Consider the following 7,027-nt stretch of genomic DNA (forward strand, 5'->3'; position numbering starts at 1 on the left):
ATTATCATTCAGACAAATTGTAATAGACTGTTAGAAACGTTTGCACTCAAGCCTTCACTTGTTGTTGTTATTTCACTCAGTCACCATTTTTACTTATTTGCATTGTAAAAATGTCTTCATTAGAATCATCCCTTCATGATATCTGTAAAAGACTTTTAAAAACTTGAAATTGATTCATACCACTAATGTTTATTAAGAGAGCAAAAGTGTGTTGAGTAGCAGACAAAGAAGACATATCTCATCACCCAGAATATAGTCTAGGGAATATGGCTGGAGTGTTGATGGATAGCCTCATAAACGCCATGATAGCACTGAGTATGTATCCTGAATCCATCGCTCTAGGTGCTTCTCACTTTAAATGATACAGATGAAATATTTTTCATCAGCTCTGACAAAAAAGACACTCATGGAAAAAAGTGATGATGTACAATGACAACTGCGAGTCTTCTTTGAAGTGCTTCTCAATACAAGCCTTGTACATCTAAAGAGGATTTTTTTTTTCAACTCCAGTCACCTTTTAGAATGTCTTACAAATAAAAAACAAGATTCAAAAGATTCCTATGCTACATTTAAAATTGCAACGGTAGGGTATACTATATTTAAAACTTTGCTGCCATTAAAAATACTCAACAAAGTATGAATGACATTTGAATAGTGTACTAAACCTGCTTTTGTTGTCACATGGCCTACAGTTTTGGTTCTGTCACTGCGACGGAAAATGACTTTTTTTGTATTTAATTAAATGATTTAAGACAGATGATTTGAACGTGTATATATTGCCTAAGGCAATGGTCTCAAACTCAATTCCTTTAGGGCCACAGCTCTGCATAGTTTAGCTCCAACCAGCTCCAACTCACACCTGTCTCTAGTAGTCTCTAACACCTTGATTAGTTGGATCATCTGTGTTTGATCTGGATTGGAGCAAATCTGTGCAGAGCTGCGGCACTCCTAGAATCCAGTTTGAGTATGGCCTAAAGGGGTCGCACGGTGGCTCAGTGGTTAGCACTGTAGCCTCACAGCAAGAATGTCAGATTTATCTTATTCAGATTTATACTTATCTCATTAATCTTATTCAAGATTTATGCATTATGTGTTTAGAGATGCTCTTTTTTAGCTCAGTTGAATTGACCATAGCTGTTTCTCAATTCTAGGAATGCAGAGAATGGACTTGCGTTCTCGTGGAAAATTATCTTGCCAGGTTACCTTAAAAGAACAAACTCAGAGGACCTTGAAAACACAGAATGCATCCTGTGAGAAATTAGATCTTCCTGTTGGTCACATGACTTTCATGCATTTTAACAAAAAATAATAAACATTGCTACATTCATGCAAAAAGTTATTGTTTATTCCCATTTCAATATATAATGTTTACTAACAAAGTTTATGGCATCTTTTCTCCGCCCCAAATTTCCTCACCCTCAATCAATTTTATTCCATATATGAGACTGGGGGGAGGTCGGGCGTAGTTTTTTGGGTTTGGGTTATATTTTGAGATCAGAGCCTTCCCCTGGATGAACTCAATTTAATTGAGTGAAGGATTTCCATGCAATCAATTTTATTAGCACCAAATACTTCAGAGTAGCTGCTCTTCCATTTCATTATTTATTGCCTGTTATTAAAATGTACAATCTCATGTCACGTCAGCTGCCTTTCGCCCTAGTTCCTAGAAATAAGCAGTAAGAGTAGTGTTTTGGTCTAATTTCCAAAGTTGCCACTGAAGATATTTTTTCCTGAATCTTAAAAGTTTTTAATTATGGTATAAATTTGTTTGGTATTCTAGACCAGTGGTCCCCGATCCCTGATCATATGGTCCCAGGCCACACAGGAAATCATTAATTATTTCTGTTTTATTTATTATCTGCATCTGAATGATCTTTTATTTTGAACAATCTTTTATTTTGAAAAATGACTGTATTCTCTCGATTACATCTCGGTCACTTGAGCGCCAAAATTTAACCCACAAGCAGCAGAATGAGTAAGAAACAGACATCTTTGAAAAGTTTCTTTGTGGTGGGGAAAAGGCACAGTGAAGGACACATGAACTGCCAAGGAATGGTTCAGCATCCCATTTGTCAACAAATGAGGTGAATCCAGCATGTATATGCAAGAAGAAGATCCAGTGTTGGAAATTTAAAATGACCTATTCACATATTGCATCTTTTTTGCATGCAAGTTCATTATTTTCAATGTAGGCTTGCACACACATATTGCGAGCTAGCCGGCAGCTAGCTCTCTGCAACTCTCACATGGTCGCCCACTGAAGCTAAGCAGGGCTGCGCCCGGTCAGTACCTGGATGGGAGACCACTTGGGAAAGCTGGGTTGCTGCCGGAAGTGGTGTTAGTGAGGCCAGCAGGGGGTGCCCAACCTGCGGTCTGTGTGGGTCCTAATGCCCCAGTATAGTGACGGGGACTCTATACTGCTCAGTGAGCGCCGTCTTTCGGATGAGACGTTAAACCGAGGTCCCGACTCTCTGTGGTCGTTAAAAATCCCAGGATGTCCTTCGAAAAAGAGTAGGGGTTTAACCCCGGCATCCTGGCCAAATCTGCCCACTGGCCTCTGTCCATCATGGCCTCCTAACCCTTCCCATATCATGATTGGCATATCATCACTCTGTCTCCTCTCCACCAATCAGCTGGTGTGTGGTGTGCGGTCTGGCGCAAAATGGCTGCCGTCGCGTCATCCAGGTGGATGCTGCACACTGGTGGTGGATGAGGAGATTCCCCCCCATTGTGTAAAGCGCTTTGAGTGCCCAGAAAAGCGCTATATAAATGTAACGAATTATTATTATTATTATTATTATTATATTGTGACGCTTTTGCACATTCCAGCCCCACCCAGTTAAAAACCTTTTAAAACTTTTCAGAATGCCTTAAGCGCACTGTGAGTCACGTGACAATTCAATTCATGTTTACTTCTATAGCGCTTTTACAATGTAGATTGTGTCAAAGCCACTTAACCTAGAAGTTCTAGTAAAGTCCAGATTTCAGAGTTGACAAGAACTAATTGATCAGCTTCATATGGAATAAACACATTTCAGTACATCAATTATATCAGACAAACACTGAACACCCAAACACTGCAGTGATTTTTAATTTTCCCCATAAATAAAACTTGTATCAGAGTTGCAGCAATGTTTTGTCAGCTTGTCATCTTTTGATAAAACGATTGATGGATGTTTATTTTCACCTTCTTCCACTTTTACTGCAGTACATACTTTCGATGAGTTTATTACTTTTACTTCGATAATTTTTTTGTGCTGCATCGTTAATCGTTACAACTACAAAAATGAAAAATAAAAAAAATAAAAAACTATTTACAAAATTAAATAAAAATTGAGTTGGTCCAACATGATTTTATCAAATAAAAGTTTAAATACATTTGTATTTTCATTTAATTTAATCTCAAAGGTCTGATAATATCATGTATGTATATTATGTGTCGTACATTTTGAAATCTCTTAGTTTTATTTGAAGTTATCCTAAATTAACTAAAAGAGTAATTTTTAACCTTATTTCCTGAGTTACATGTACAGTTGACTGAGACTGATTTCAGAACTAATTTTAGGACAGAAAGCAACAAACTGCACTTTTGCTAATTAAGCTGCCAATACCCAAAGCATTGGTGCTTCTGCACATAATCTGTAAACTCAATGCATTACATGAAACACTTCTAAATCTTCAAACTAAAGTGAAGATAAAACTCTAACTAATCTTTCTAATAACTTTAAACACCTTTAAAAGATTACTTTTATTTTCAACATTTCTCTCTCCTTATTCAATCCCACGCAAAGCATGCTGGGGACTACAAATCCCCTAATCAGGTAGTAGGACCAATTCAATTCCTTCATGTTGTTCCTACACAAAACACTTATATGTTAACTTAATGGTTTACAAATTTTGGTGGACTAAATACAAAAAAAAAGGTAATGATTCACACTCAATTGCTTTGTACTGTTTTTATTTTTTATTTTTCCTACGTTTTACGGGTGATTAAAAGACAGACGTTTCGGCACAAAGCCTTCCTCAATGTGAATACAAAACAAAGAAATTGGCCAAAGAAATTACAAGAATTATGTTGTTTCTGCTCATTTTAAACAGGTAGTTTGAACAAGCTGCAGTAATAATTTTTTGAGTGTAAGAAAGCATGCCAAATTATGTTCATCATTCATCTATTCAGATTAGATCTAAGGGTGAACTGGTGAAATATAATACATGCGAAAAAGTCTGCTCAAGTCTGCACTCAATGCATCTTCAATATCAAGAACACATCCGAGTTTTATCATGGGTTCTCTGTTTTTGCAGTCTTGAGTACTGGAATTTAACTGTATTTGTGGCTGATGAAGGTGTTGGACAAGAACACATGCACTGGACAAGAAACCAGATCCTGTCTACTTGCATTAGTTGCTCACATGTGATTGGCTGATTAGAAAATCACGTTACCAAGCAGTTAAACAAGTATACTTGAGGAAGTGAAAGTCTGAAAGGTCCAAAAAATAAAACTGTTTTGAAATATTCACCTCATTCACAACACAACCAGAAACATTTAGAATGTTAAAAGGTGCAATTTGGATTTCATGTTGAAATCTGAGTAATGTTATAGGTTCATAGAAATAAAGCTGCACTATAAACCAGGCCAAGCTTGGTTTGATTGAGTGCCGGTGTGTTGTTGGCAAGGCACAACTTTAAACTCCCTTTGATATGGATAGTAGCCATCAGTCACTGAGCCCTGCGCTGACCTCTGGTGCGAGCTATAGATCCAAAGGCATTACAACTGACTGAGCATGAAGGGGAAGCGGGCGAGAGCTTTAGGAGGCTGCTGGCCAGCTGATACCCCAGATGTGCTGCTCTGTTTGGGGCCGTGTCTGGCAGTGGAATCATGTTCTTACAATAAGGGCTTACCCTGAACAGACCCTGCTAGTCTGCCGAGCATATTAAAGATTCAAGTGATATTCTCTCTTGATTTGGCTAGTTACAAACATGAGAAAACATTGAGCAGATATGGAAAAACCCTCACCTTTACTTCACAAGGGGCTCTTGTATCCCATACGTCTTCTTAAATTAACATCTACTCTTAATTTACTCAACGGTATACCATTTCCGCAGCTCTGCACTTCTTTTTCCATACACAGTGCTCGCAAAGATAGTAAAAACGCTAAACAAACAGACACCGAAATAAGCTGCGGTGCCTTGTTTATCATCCACATTTGGCTGAGTTCATGTTAGGTCACTTTGTCTCTCTTTCCCCTTGTACTTCCCACTTCCTTCTCATCTCTCTTTCCAATCTCTCCCCCCTCAGGTCCTGCACTGAAGGACGCGATGGGTCTCTTTTCTCTGCTTGGCTGAAGCGTTTTCCATGTGCTCAGAGAAGTGGCATTACTTTCGTCCGTTCTTTCCCAAAGAAGAACCTAGAGATCTCTCATCTCTCCATATGTTTACTTTCCTCTCAAAAGCACCACTCCCTGGTATAGCAACTCCAAGAATGAGCGCACTTACTATTTCTAGAGAATACAGCTAAAAATGTACCTCCTCTTAAAGGTTATGCAATTAATAGTACTTTTTTCCATTTTGCTTGTTTTTGTGTGCTTTTTTTGGTGTGTGTCTGTTAATACTTTCATTCATGCTAGTCCATTTAAGAAGGTTTTTTTATTAGGCCTGGGACTGGATGAAAGATGTGCTCTTTACTGTCCTGGAAGCACCTAAGTTGCTGACAACTGCACACCGAGTAGCAAAAACTGAGTGTGGAGTGCTTCATGCTCTAACAGGGGCGTCTGGTCATGATTAGAGCTCATTGGTTTCTGTCTGAGTGTGGGGCTACTCGCCTGGCCTGTGATAGATGAATTAGCGTAACTGAACAAGGCTCTTGGAGAGAACCCTCCAGCTAAAGATGGGATTCACACTGACAATATAATGTAATGTGGGCGCTAATTTAAAGTGTTGAAGTGTGCAATTTCTGTGGCACTATACTTCTTTCAAAGTGGAATTGCAAAATGATTCAGGTTTCCTGCAAACACATGCTGACTTGCCTTAGTTAGAAAGTTCCTTCCCAAACTCATTCTATTGGTTAGTATGCCCGGCTTGTCTGAATAGTTTTCAGTATTTTTATATATTGTAATGTCAGACTAGGCATGGGACGACAACCGTGAAAAAGTGAAGGTTTTAAAACCGGCAAAATATTTTGCTATACTGTTCCCATGGTATGTGTAATATGACTTTTTATTTATGTTTTTTTTTTTTGTTTGTTTGTTTGTTTGTTTTTTAGGACAGCGGTATCTCCAGCAGAAAAAATGTCGTTTTAAATTGTAATAAAATCGTTTTTTAAACTAATAAAGACAGCAGAAGTCAATGATTTATTTGAATTATTTAGCTTGACGTGTTTACTGTTTCAAAATACTTTAAATGTTTTTCAACATAAAATGTATTGTGTTCAAAGGTGGAAAAGTTTTAGTTTTTACCCGGACATTTAAAAAGAATACCTTTTAGAGCAGTAATCACATTACCGTCAAACTGTGAACCTTTATTCAAGGTTATCATACTGTCCAGAATCAGTACTGGTCCATGCCTATGTCAGACAACTAAATAATCTGTGCACTACAATATAAAAGTATAATAAATTAGAATATGTTAATGCAAACATTTTTTTAAAGTACAATAACATTGTTTGTATTCATGGAGAGAAAAAATGCAGACATTGGACAAAGGTAAATCTTCCTAGCTTTCCTGTTTGGTATAATGAAGTAACCAGTTATAGCACGTATTGCACTTTTGAATGTTAAATGCTGTAAAAAAAAAAAAAGAAGAAAGAAAGAAAGCAGACTGCAGTTTAATGTGGCCTATCCACATTTTAGGAACAGCAAATAATAACTTGACTTCTAGTTGATCATTTGGTATCAAAAGTGGCTTATATGAAAGGCAAAGGCCTCTAGATTATGCTTATTTTACCTAAATAAAATAGGGTCATGCCTTGATTTTTAATTATTTAATTTAGACAGTAAGATCTGACTTTGCTTAGACAAAAGTCTTGTCACTT

At 37.4% G+C, this 7,027-nt stretch overlaps 1 long non-coding RNA gene across 1 annotated transcript; it reads left to right on the forward strand.

The window, feature by feature from the left end:
* Positions 1–250: 250 nt before the first annotated feature.
* LOC147832807 (uncharacterized) lies at positions 251–6,335 on the forward strand. The gene is made up of 2 exons (XR_015515491.1): positions 251–2,055; positions 2,830–6,335. It is a non-coding gene; the product is annotated as an uncharacterized LOC147832807 (long non-coding RNA).
* Positions 6,336–7,027: the final 692 nt, after the last annotated feature.

The sequence above is a fragment of the Danio rerio genome, chromosome 18 (genome assembly GCF_052040795.2).
Source record: "Danio rerio strain M-AB ecotype USA chromosome 18, GRCz13ab, whole genome shotgun sequence".
NCBI lineage: Eukaryota > Metazoa > Chordata > Actinopteri > Cypriniformes > Danionidae > Danio > Danio rerio.